This window comes from Periplaneta americana, chromosome 8 (genome assembly GCF_040183065.1).
Source record: "Periplaneta americana isolate PAMFEO1 chromosome 8, P.americana_PAMFEO1_priV1, whole genome shotgun sequence".
Lineage (NCBI taxonomy): Eukaryota > Metazoa > Arthropoda > Insecta > Blattodea > Blattidae > Periplaneta > Periplaneta americana.
In genome coordinates, this window is record NC_091124.1 from 82620350 (window position 1) to 82633848 (window position 13499).

At 35.5% G+C, this 13499-nt stretch overlaps 2 protein-coding genes across 6 annotated transcripts in view; one reads left to right on the forward strand and one right to left on the reverse strand.

The window, feature by feature from the left end:
• The window catches only part of LOC138704818 (tubulin polyglutamylase ttll-4-like), a 126068-nt gene extending 114601 nt beyond the window's left edge, over nt 1–11467 (reverse strand). For 4 of the 5 annotated variants that reach the window (XM_069833101.1, XM_069833102.1, XM_069833100.1 and 1 more), the window contains exon 1: nt 11317–11467. The gene's annotated coding sequence lies outside the window, so the exon portion shown is untranslated. The remainder of the gene's footprint in view (nt 1–11316) is intronic. The other variant, XM_069833103.1, reaches the window with a different exon arrangement.
• Nucleotides 11468–11739: 272 nt separating this feature from the next.
• LOC138704819 (myb-like protein F) overlaps nt 11740–13499 on the forward strand; it is a 37947-nt gene continuing 36187 nt past the window's right edge. The window contains exon 1 of the mRNA XM_069833105.1: nt 11740–11866. The gene's annotated coding sequence lies outside the window, so the exon portion shown is untranslated. The remainder of the gene's footprint in view (nt 11867–13499) is intronic.

Here is a 13499-nt window from a genome sequence, read left to right on the forward strand (position 1 = left end):
GAACTATTTTGATTGTCTACATGTGGGAAATACATACCTGAAATTATGCCCCGTATTTTTGAAACACCCTGTATATATATATATGTTATCACTCTATTAATCATTAATTTTATTACATAATCTATTACTGATCTGTATATGCACTTACTTCTTTCTGATGAAGTTGTTCATTATTTTAATAATGCTGAATGAGACATACTGGTACTATGCTTATTTCTGCATTGAAAACACCACACAAGATAAGACAATTCCTTTTGATAATTCTGTTCATCCGTTTTTATATATTTTTTTTAAGCACAGTCACATACCCTACATCTGCAGCGCTTCAGTACTGCACAACTCACATACAGCAGTACAACTGCAACTCAGAAATTAGTAGTTACCGAAGCACTGTTTGCTACTTTTTCACACTGTATGCATCTTAAAAATAGAGTTCTCAGGGTTGCAGCTGCAGCATTTTTATAATGGTTTTGTTGAAACTTTTCAGTGGTTGCAAACAATGTTGTCACCCAAATGTGCCAATAATACTTTATATGTTTGTATGTAATTTACTGTTTGATGTGGTAAAAATACAGAGCAGTTGCTAAATACACAATGTAGAAAATGCACATACGCTGATAACACAATTTCTTTTTTCCATAGCACAGTTTCAAGGTAGGAGAGTTGCCAACACTGTTTACGAAGTATACTGGCGCTTTTTAGTTTTTATAACAGATTTATTATAAAAATTTCAATTTGTAATGTTAGTTAGGACAGAAAAATAAACAACAGACCCATTTGAACAAAGAGAGTGTTTATGGAATTTGTAAATGCTGACTGCCTCAACAAAAAAAATTAAACACAACAAGTTTCAGCAGAAATTACTAATACAAGGCAAATGTCAGAAGATTATGTTTCACAGTCTTTGGGCCCAACAGAGTAAACAGAGACTAAAATAAGAAAAATTTCTAACATTCGCAAGAAGTTCTTGTAACAGATAACATTATTCATCCACTTCATTGTAGTTCTCAATGGAGATTGTAACTCCGCATTGTTCTCTTTTTTTATTCTTTCTTTGTCCCTGAATCTTCTCCTTTCTGAAGTTTTGTTCTTAGTCTCATAATTAAAACAGGTGATAAGTGAGGTGTTACTTTAGTTTCATCTGAAACCCTACTGTGACCACAACTCCTGAAAAATCAACAGATGCAAAGCTACAGCTAAACTGCAGCTGAAAAAGTATAGGCTCATAACCTCCAGTCACAAATTGTGAGTGCTCAGGTTATAAGCATGGAAAGTAGTATGCAGCATGTTACGAGGCGCATCCAGAAAGTAAGTTTCCCTATTTAAAAAAAAAAGAACACACACTTTCAGGAAAATATTTATTGGCAACAGGTACAGCAATGTTTCAGCTATTTTTCAACATAGCCACCATCAGAATTGAGACATTTGTCGTATCGTGGGATCAACTTTTGTATCCCTCTGTCGTAGAACTCTGCCACCTGTGAATGGAACCAGCGTGTGACAGACGTCTTCAGCTCTTCGTCATTGCCAAAATGCTCACCGGAGGACAGGAATTTCTTGAGATGCAAGAAAACGTGAAAATCGCTGGGAGCAAGATCAGGACTGTAGGGTGGATGATCAAACAACTCCCAGCCAAATTCCGTCAAAACAGCTGCCGTGCCGTATGTGGACGAGCATTGTCATGGAGGAGCACAACACCTGCAGTAAGCATTCCATGCCTCTTGCTTTGAATGGCACATCGCAATTTTCGCAGTGTTTCACAGTAATGGTCAGCGTTCACTGTTTCACCTCTTGGAAGGAAGTCAATGAGCAGAATGCCCTTCCTGTCCCAGAACACCATGCACATCACTTTCCGTACCGACAGCATCTGTTTGAATTTCGTCCTGACTGGAGATCCACTATGCCGCCAATGCATTGACTATTGCTTGGTTTCCGGGGTGAAGTGCGAAATCCAAGTCTCATCGCCCATGACGATCCTGTCGAGGAACTCGTTGCCGTCATTATGATACCATTGCAGAAATGTCAGTGCTGCTCCTAAACGTTGCATTTTGTGTTCGGGTGTCAGGTATTTCGGCACCCACCTGGCACACACTTTTTTGAACAGCAGGTGCTTAGTGACAATCTCATGCAACAAGGATCGCGATATCTGCGGAAAATGGCTGCTCAGCTCCATAATCGTGAAGCGTCGGTTCTCCATGATGCACTGCCACACCAGCTCAACACGATCATCATTGATGAGGGACGGTCGCCCACTGCACTCTTCATCATGGACACTTTGACGACCTTCGGAAAACTGCCTACACCAGCGACGCACCATCTGCTTACTCATGATGTTCGGCCCATAGACCTGACAGAGCTGCCGATGAATTACAATTGGCGCAATGCTTTGTGCATTAAAGAACTTTATCACCGACCGAACCTCGCAGGCAGCGGAAGAAGAAATAAGAGCTTCCATTTCGGACCACTGCTGCCACGCTACTGGCACCAGGCAGGACCTGTCCGGCTGGCATATGATTGATATGTCATAGATCTGTTACGTATGCGCAATTGACACGGCTAATTACATTTACTTTCAAGGGGAAAAAATCGGGAAACTTACTTTCTGGATGCGCCTCGTACTTATGGCTTATCAAACTCAGTAACATCACAAAGATGGTAACACATTCATGGGGTGTACAATGGGCCATTTGTGCATAATGCTATTGTTGTAATCTATACCCTTAATTCTGGAGGAGAAGGAGGAGGAGGAGGAGAAATTACTTTTGACTCAGGGGTGTGTAAACATGACACACAACTTTTACAGCTGCAGTAGAAAAGTTGTGCAGCAGTAGCAGCAACATGTGGTCATATCTTTAGGTTTCTTGTATTTTACCTTTCTTGAATTCATATACTTCAATTATTGAAAGATACTTTCTACTGATTTTATTCTTCTTGCCACAATTCTTTCATTAACATAGTTGTCGTTTTGAACCATGTTTGTCTATTAAAATTGTAATTCTATTTCGAGCTATGAATTTCATATCTACACTGCTGTAAGTCATTCTGTCACTATTCAGTTCTTTTGTACCTTTTAGTGTCAGTTATGACTGCAATATTAATTTTCTTTGCTTTTAATTTTCCATTTAAATTTCCTTCTCCTGTCCTTACATTTCAAATCTCCATTAACAATCTTTCCAACATACATCGTTTGTCAACTTGTCCTACCCAGGTAGTTATTTTGTTTCAGGTCTGAGTGGCTATGAAGATTATGAATACTTTATTGATGCCACAGTACAGAAGATTATTCTGTAGCAGGCAGACAAGTGGTGGGACTGCCATCTAAACATGTTATCCTAATGAATCTGTCTTCTGAGCTCTGTTTGTTGTTGAATTAAAATATTGACAATAATAGCAAATTATTATTGCAATAAAAATTCATAAACATAAAAGCTCTTCAATTATCAATAGTAATGTCAACAGTTTCATTTATACACAATATATGAAAAGTAAGCAAATTCATTTTTGATGAAAGATAATTCATTATCATTAGGAATGATTATTTAACCTCACTGGTAAAATGCAGCTACAATACGATCTCCTGTCTTGCACTATAATAACTATCTATTATTGCTTATTTACTTACAAATGATTTTTAAGAAACCCAGAGGTTCATTGTTGCTCTCACATAAACACATCATCAGTCCCTATCCTGAGCAAGATTAAACCAGTCCCTATCATCATATCCCACCTCCCTCAAATCAATTTTAATATTATCCTCTCATCTACATCTCAGCCTCCCCAGAGGTCTTTTTCCTCACGTCTTCCAATGTCTCGGTCTCCCCAGAGGTCTTTTTCCTCACGTCTTCTAACACTTTGTATGAATTTCTGGATTCACCCATTGCTACATGCCCTGTCCATCTCAAACGTCTGGATTTAATGTTCCTAATTATATCAGGTCAAGAATACAATGCATGTAGTTCTGCATTGTGTAACTTTCTCCATTCTCCTGTAATTTCATCCCTCTTAGCCCCAAATATTATCCAAAGCACCTTATCCTCGAACCTCTTAACCTCTGTTCCCCTCTCAAAGTGAGAGTCCAAGTTTCACAACCATACAAAACAAGCAGTAATATAACTGTTTTATAAATTCTAACTTTCAACTTTTTTGAAAGCAGACTGGATGACAAATGCTTCTCAATTGAATATACAGACATTTCCCATATTTATTCTGCATTTAATTTCCTGCAGGTCAATTATATTTGTTGCTGTTGCTCCAAGCTATTCGAAATGTTCCACCTTTTCAAAGGATAAATTTTCAATTTTTATATTTAGGTACATTTCGTACTATGTTCTGGTCATGAGCCACAATCATATTTATTTGGTTTTTCGAGGTTTACTTCCAAACCTATATGCTTACTTGCTTCAAGTAAAATTCCCGTAATAACTACTATCATCATCATCATCATCATCAATTTTCTAATTCTGCTTCAGTTGTAAATAGCTTAGAATCAAGTTAAAAAAAGTAAACTTAGTAAATCCCCAGCCAAGCCACATAAAGCAATAACTATTTACCATTATCAAAAAGAAGTCAGAAAGGCCTGAGGAACTAGATAAGTTATGGAAAACAATTGAGAAACAGGAAACTGTATATTGGTAATTATAACACAGAAAATGATAATTTAAAAGCTGGAAGAAAGAAAGAGAAAAGATGAGAAAGGAAAATAATGAGATAGAAACAGGAGAGAAAAGCAACAAAAGAAGATAAGAAAAAATGGGCAAAAGAAAAAAATGAGAAGTGAAAGCAGCACTTTTATTCCTTTTTCCTTTGTCTCTCTCCCTTCCTCTCTGTTATTCAACAATGCTGTATCAATCTACTAGGTTATTTAGTATCAATGGAGTTTGAGATAGCGAGATCATACTTCACAAGACAAGGCCGAGGATTAGCCCTGTGATTACCCGACATTCGCCTTACAGTTGGGAAAAACCTAAGAAAAACCTAATGTAGATAATCAGTCCAAGTCAGAATCGAACCCGCACCCAAGCACAGCTCCAGATCAGTGGGCAAGCTTGTTACCACCTGAGCTACACAGATGGCTTTTTATCTCTTTTCCAAAGCCTTTGTCTGTAAGTTGATAATCGATAAAATATAAAACAAACCGAGATATGTGTACACATAATTTTATTATGTAAAATAAATCTCATTATCTTGATTAATTCATATAGTCTACAGAGGGATTCCCAAAGTGTCCCTCATCTGTACTCACCATTTCAATACCTACATCTTATTACAAATTCAAACAATCAAGCAACAGAACAAACGAGCGCACTTCCGTACAGGGGCAGTGGCATTTCCTCTAAGGTTAAGAGTCCAGTTTAGGTGTGTGTGTATTAATCTAAAATTAGGGGCTAGAAAATATTGAGAATAGGACGCATGTTTATATGATTTTTTTTTATTAATACACACACACTTAAACTGGGCTCTAACCTTATAGAAATGCTAATGTCCCTGTATGGAAGTGCGCCTGAACAAACTAAATAACATAATATTGAGAACTTAAATTAAATTTTACTTTTTTTTTTTTTTTAATAAATTATGTCCTCTGTAATCTAATGGTTACCATGCTTGCCAATGGACCCAAGGTTCACAGGTTCAAATATGACCGAGGCTAATTGATTTTTAGAGAAAATGAAAATTCTTAGTAACTTATGTGGCTTCCTTCAGAAGAGAAGTATTGATAATATTCATGGTGACAGGATTGTTCGTTCCATTGAATAAATTTTCTAAAAACACTATGATGTTTGCTTTGCAGGGTATGTCCATGAGAAACAGGATAAAACTCTTAATTTTTTTAACAATTGAACTTCAACATAAATTTGATTTCCATAACGTAACAACTTGAGATAACATTGGTAGCACAAAATTATAGAGATTAAACAAAGCATTTGTGTGTATCTTGTATGTGAAACATGATAATCTGTAAGGCAGTCATAGAAGTTACACTTGTGCTATTTCTATTGTATATTTTCAAACATTTTTATAATAAACAAAAGAAACACTCATAGTGGAGGATATTAACAGATATACAAGGTAAGTGAACTTACTTACTTATGGCTTTTAAAGAACCCGGAGGTTCATTGCTGCCTTCACATAAGCCCGCCATAGATCCCTATCCTGAGCAAGATTAATCCAGTCTGTACCATCATATCCCACCTCCCTCAAATCCATTTTAATATTATCCTCTCAATTACGTCTCGGCCTCCCCAAAGGTCTCCCTCCGGCCTTCCAACTAACACTCTATATGCATTTCTGGATTCACCCATACGTGCCACATGCCCTGCCCATCTCAAACGTCTGGATTTAATGTTCCTAATTATGTCAGGTGAAGAATACAATGCGACAAGGTAAGTGAACACAAAGTTTTATTTTCACTTGATTTTTGTGCTAAACCTTTTACCAAGTAGTGAAAATTAAAGATTAAGTTGTAATGTGAGTAATCAGAAATATAGAAAAGTTTATTTTGAAGTCATCATATTTGCTTTAGTTATTGATTATGTAGATTAACTACCTCGGTTTATACTGAGTAAAAAGGTATGAAAATAGGTTAATATGTACTAACTTCTGAGTGGAACGGATTTGTTATATATCCGCATTTGTGTTAATATATATTTGAACATACCAATTATGTTGTAAGAAAAGGTAATTTATTTAAATTAATATATTTTTTCTAAGTTGTGTTCGTGCAGTTGTTCCACTTTTGCACTGCGATGGCGTTAGGTTAGTGTTGCTAGGTGAGCTAGGTTAGCATAGATTTGCTTATTTTATGTTCAACAGTTTCTTCGAATTTTTCGGCCACAAACAGTCACGGTAGTTCATGTAAATAATTACCCTTTAATCGAACAAAAATGTAATTTACTAGTAAATTATTGAGTAAATTAGTAAAGACATTGATTTGTGCCTTTGTTCATAACCTTTTCTATTTAAGTTTCAATTTTTGTAATGTTACCGATGATCTACTCTATGCACGACATTCCCAGACCTAAATTAGAATATGAAATATTTATGTAACAAAGCTGTTCCAGAAATACAGTAGGCTACAATATAACGAGTCCCCATGTCTTGGCCTAAGGCAGCCTGCTTAGAATTCATGTTACAGAATGCACGCTGGTTCGAGTCCCCATGGGGGAAGAAATTTTCTCATGAAATTTCGGTCAGTGTATGGGACCAGTGCCATGAAATTTCGGCCAGTCTATGGGACCAGTGCCCACCCAGTATCGTGATACACTTGGGGAGCTACGATAGGTAGCAAGATCCAGTTGCAAAAGCCAGCTATAACGGCTGGAGGGGATCATCGTGCTAACAACACAATACCTCCATTCTGGTTGGATCATCATCCACCTCTGCTTCGACATGTGAACGTGAGGCCAGTGCCGGCTGGTCGGTCTGGGCCCTTCAAGGGCTGTGGTGTTACAGATTATTATTAGTTTATATACTACAAAGAACTAAATAAAATACAATACCGGTATTTTTTTTTTTTTAATTTAACCTCCAATAACGTGAGTTTATATGTAATAGAAGAAATTCTTTCAAAACGACAAGAATTTTTAATACATGTATACTTATGTATACAAGCTGAAGTATGCAAAATCACCTCACTTTTAACATCCATTTCTGGAATTCTTACTTTATTTTTAGCCATGCCATTATCTGGAGCAGGATAAATGAGAAGGTGGCAGCAGAAGTTAATAAATAAAGGGATATATCATGAATACAAGCAAAAACAAAAACAATTTATGGAAAGGATAAGAGAAAAGCAAGAACTAGCTAAACCGAGTGACAGAAAAAGGAATGGAATTGAACTAGAAGAAAGAAGGAAAGCAAAGGAGAGAGTTTCAAGACATAGAGCACTAGAAAAACAAAGGATGGCGCTTCAAAATCTAACATCTTCAGTACCAGTAGCATAAGAAAATTCTTGTTCACTTGGAAAAGACGCTACTGCTCATGCCTGTTAGACATTACAAAAATCACCACGGAAATAAGAAAAATTATTTCAATCCATTGCCATTGTAGGAAACAGAGACTTCAAAACCTGAAAAACACGTAAGGTGCATCTACACAGTTGAACTTTTCTTTCAACTTTAAGCATTCAAGAGATGCATGCAAGAGTGAGTGAAACACATTCAATTGTGTATGCTTTTTTTTCACTAAAAATGAGAGTGCATGCGGCAATTGAATTCTATCCATTGCCAGTGGGTATCTTGTGCGTATTTCGTTCACAGGAGCATGTAGCGAGCAACTGACTGTTAGGTGTTCGTGAATAAACTGAAAATTCTTGTGTTTGGTGATGGTGAACCTTTTAAGCTGAAAATGGTCGTAAGTACGATTGGCTTTACTGAAGATTATCGCAAATATGAGTGCCTATGGAGTGTTCAACCACAATTTTGTGAATCAAGTAGGCCTAAGTATTGGATTGATATTTAATATATATAAATTAAAATATCTTGGAGCAACAGTAACAAATATAAATGACACTTGGGAGGAAATTAAACGCAGACTAAATATGGGACATGCCTGCTATTATTCGGTTGAGAAGCTTTTGTCATTTAGTCTTCTGTCAAAAAGTCTGAAAGTTAGAATTTATAAAACAGTTATATTACCGGTTGTTCTGTATGGTTGTGAAACTTGGACTCTCACTTTGAGAGAGGAACAGAGATTAAGGCTGTTTGAGAATAAGGTTCTTAGAAAAATATTTGGGGCTAAAAGGGATGAAGTTACAGGAGAATGGAGAAAGTTACACAAAGCAGAGCTGCATGCATTGTATACTTCACCTGACATAATTAGGAACATAAAATCCAGACGTTTGAGATGGGCAGGACATGTAGCACGTATGGGCGAATCCAGAAATGCATATAGAGTGTTAGCTGGGAGGCCGGAGGGAAAAATACCTTTGGGGAGGCCGAGACGTAGATGGGAAGCTAATATTAAAATGGATTTGAGGGAGGTCGGATATGATGGTAGAGACTGGATTAATCTTGCTCAGGTTAGGGACCAATGGCGGGCTTATGTGAGGGCGGCAATGAACCTCCAGGTTCCTTAAAAGCCAGTAATATATAAAATTAATGCACAAAAAATTTAACAGTATAGATGCACCTTTAGGTCTAGCAATTTACTGGCACTGAATTCAAATACCATTAAAAAAATGTAAAGAATTTTATGAAGGCAATGATATTAGTCGACAGGCATTTGGAACGATGAAAGACACTATGGCTATCAAAGATAGCCTAATGATGATTCTAAGTGTAAACTTCAAGCTCCGCATCTTTATCAATCAATTAGAGAAACCCATTCAGTGTTTGGTCTATGATTAGATTGAAAATATTAAAATAGGAAAAAGTAAGTTCTGTGAACTGAGACCTCTTAATGTTAAGTTTGCCAATAAAATGTCACACAATATAATTATGCCTATGCCATTGACATGAAAATCGTATTGCCACTGTGAATTCATTACATGATAGATTTTCATCATTCCCCAAATAGGTACATTGAAAAATCAATTTCTGAGATCACTTTTTGTGCCAACCGACTTCAGAAGATGTTGTTTTAATGAATGTAAAGTATGTAAGTGAAATATGTTTAGTCAAATTATTACAAAATTACTAGATGATCAAAATGATTGTGAAGATGTATCTGTGTGGAAAGATCTTTCACATGGACTTGTACGGAAAGTGATTGAAGATGAAAATTAAAATGTTTAACTAAAAGTTTATAATACTGCCAGAGAAACGTAAGTTAAACGGGAAAGTTTCAGTATACGGATTCCTCACTGACAATTGTATTTTAAAATACTAAAAGAGCAGATTTGTCTGTGTTTGTCAAATGCGCATCAACATACGAAAAGGCACTTTTCAGTGCCAATAATTTATTTTGTGTGCACAAGGTTGCAATTTTCAAGTAAGAGAGAAAGGAAGGAATCCGTGTTCTGAAATGTATCCTAGATTTTTAGTTATTTTATCTTTCTGTAAAATATCGCTGTCACTTTGTAAAATTAGTGACCATGAACAGACCTTGCATCATACAATATGTTTATCATTACCATATACATGTGTAGTAATTAACGCATTGAAAAAGTTGTAATTTGCTTTCCAATGGCTTTTAATGCATATTTGGTAGTCACTTTGCTTTATAATAGTAATAGAGAGTGCGCACAAGTGTGCATAGATGATAATTCAGTTTTCAGCATTGAGTTGCGTCACTGTTTTGCTGCATCTGTTACTTTGCTTTATATAGCAGTTGAAAAAAATGGACTGCTGTAACACATTGGAAAGAAAAGCCTTAATATGTTTTGGAGTCGAGAAAATATGGAGCCTCACGTGATTAAAAAACCTCTCCCTCTCTCTCTTTTTTTTTTCAGAACACGGTTATACCTCTCTTTCCCTCTACGCCCAAAATTCAAACTTTTTGCACACAAAATAAATTGTTGGCATTGAAAAGTGACTCTTCGTAGGCATAATGAGCATTCGACAAACACAGACAAATCTGTTGTTTTTTTTTTTTTTTTTTTAGTATATTAAGATAAATTGTTGGCAGTGAGGTAACCGTATACTGATATTTTCCCATACCAATATAAAAAAATATGTTGCGAGTTATCGTACCTTAACTTATCCCAAATAACTTCTAAAAACAACTAAAAATCGAATAAACAATTTGTACTGCATCATAAACACTCCTCAAATATAATATATCATTGAGTACTTCCATTCCCTCCATTCCCCAGATGAATACCTCCAGACAGCTTTGTTTTCGCTAATATTAACATAATGGCTTGTATTATTTTTTCAAGAACTCTGATAATGCTGAGAAGGAAAAATGAAAAAAATGTAATCAATCAGTAATCATTTTAAGAGAAAACCAAAAATAAAAAAAAATGCTGTAAGTTCCTGCACTCAAATTAAGAATCGATGATATTCAAATACATCTTCAGTTGTTTGTACACAGCCATTGCAAACAAATATTCACACGAACATAACCTTAAATACATCTATTCGCTGTACCAAGATACTTATTATGTTATAAGAATCTTATATATATATTGATATTATATGTAGATAAGCGCGTATATTATTCCCAATCCACAGTATCACAGCAAACCAAACATGTAAACACATTAACGTCCATTCTTTACCATGCCGTACTATAAAACACAGACAATTCACTTCCTCCTGTTCCTGCGTTAACGTTATCAAAATGCTTGCAATAATACTCTTCAAGCACTATTGAAGCTTGTATTTAATTCTATAACCAATGTACGCTATACACACCTATGAAAAGCATTTTACTTACCACAATAACAATGACCGGATACAAAATACCATCTCCCGCATTACGTCCTATATGTGAAGGTAGACAAATTTCGGAAATCGATTCAATTGTTTCGACAGTATTACCAACATCAAATTACATCATCTCATTTTATGTCCGCTCGAATGCTCGATCAGTCTTTTCGTTTCATAGGACGTCATATTTTTTAATGTTTGAAAACTGAAAGCATTTTCTTAAAAAAAAAAGCTATAAGAACTTAAAAGTTAATAAATTGACGTAAATGGTATAAAAACTTACAATTTTTCAGTAATAAAAATAAAAATGGCAATATGAATATACATTGAGGATTTCTATGTGAACATCGGAGTATATGACATAGAAGGGGGGTTCCCCGCCATTCTGTTATACGTCATACTTTGGTCATGTTCTTGTTCTGTTACAGTCTTGTGCAGTCTGTTACGTGAAGTGTTGCTTGTTGGATGTTGTAGATGCACTCTGAAGAATGTTTCAGACCGGTTGTTAATCTTCATAGTATTCTGTTTATTTGTGGTATAAAGATTGACACTCTAAGGTAAGCAACATATTGCAGAATACTAGTTAGAAACTTTGGAAAATTTATATTACTTGCCGTCATTGTTTAGAATGCATCTTTGTTGTTGTAAAGCCCTATTGCGCAAGTTTGACTTATTACGCAGTTTCAAAGGTATGGAATTTTGGTCTGAAGTTTATCAGCAAGCTTTCATTTATAAAGAAATTAATATTCCTGAAATCCTTTATAGATGAGCACTCAGTAGGCCTATTATTAAGTACCTAGACCTACAAACCGGCAACAATTGAAAAATACCAATTTCAAAGAAAGTTATTACCATTTACCATTGTCATATTTGTATACGTGGCTATGTGATGTAAATGTTCTTTAGACCCATTAGCAAATGGCATCAGTTTTCTATAAAATTATTTGATTAATGTAGGCTACCAATTTTTATACTATTGACCGACCTTAAATAAGTTACTAATATGGACAAGTAGGCCTGTAACATATTTTCAGTGTTTAGATTTTCTCCACAATTGTTTTTCTAAAATGATAATATTTAGACTGTAGGTCTGGCCAGTAGACAGTAGCATGTGCACAAATAGGCTATATACAGATTTATATAAACATAATTAGGAGTAAACCTCAAGATCTCTGACTCTCAATTTTTTACTCATTCGCCACAGACTATCCCACTCATGACTGTTAATTTCTGCAGCTCAAAAGGTTTATGTACGGACAAGCCTATTGAAAGATTGACTGTAATTATGTAGTAAGCAACGACCAGGCCGCCATCTTCTCGCAACAGAGGTCCAAGGAAAATACATGTACTCTCCTGTTAGAGAGCTGGGTGAATATTAGGCCTACTTATGTTCCAGCCACTATAGGAACTTTACAAAATACCTTGAAAATGACTTGGATTCATAGTATTGATTAGTAGACATTGATATGATCACTGGGAGAGCTGTAAGCCCACCCCACCCGCCCTAAATACGTACCTTATATACGAAAATCTCGCGCGTGAATGAAGAATAGGGTCATATTTCTTTAATGTAATAATGGGTTTCAGTGTCGCCAACATAGTAATAATACTACACATCTAATCAAACCTAACCTAACCTCTTTCATACTACTCACATAATCAAACCTAACCTAACCTAACCTGTCGCACAATACACCTAATCTAACCTATCACATAATATTACACACCTGTTGTTACATTCCTCACATTTAGTATAATTTCGTTTGCATGTATTTTCGGTCCTGCTTCTCATGTCGGTAGCCATCTAGTGGAAGTGGATCGTAATTCGAGAAAAGAAATCTGGTGACTTTACATTTAGTTCGTCCAGTGTATGTTTTCTGACATATTAAATGTGTTAATCTAGTAATCTAGTATATAGGGAAGCTGTTGTACCCAGGGATAGTTTTTTAAATTTCAATTTTTTTAATTTTTGTGTAAGCTTTTATAACTTTTTATTATTAACAACAGTATCCCTGAAGTGTAAAGTATCTTAGAAAAAAAAAAGGTTTCAATTAAATAATTTTTTGTATAGGCGTATATTTTTTTAAGTTTCCTAAAGTGCTACATACTGTCCCTAGGTACATAAGAGTGATGTACCTTGGGACATGGTTCAAGATAATATTAATGTAACTAATGTTTTATTAAGTTTAT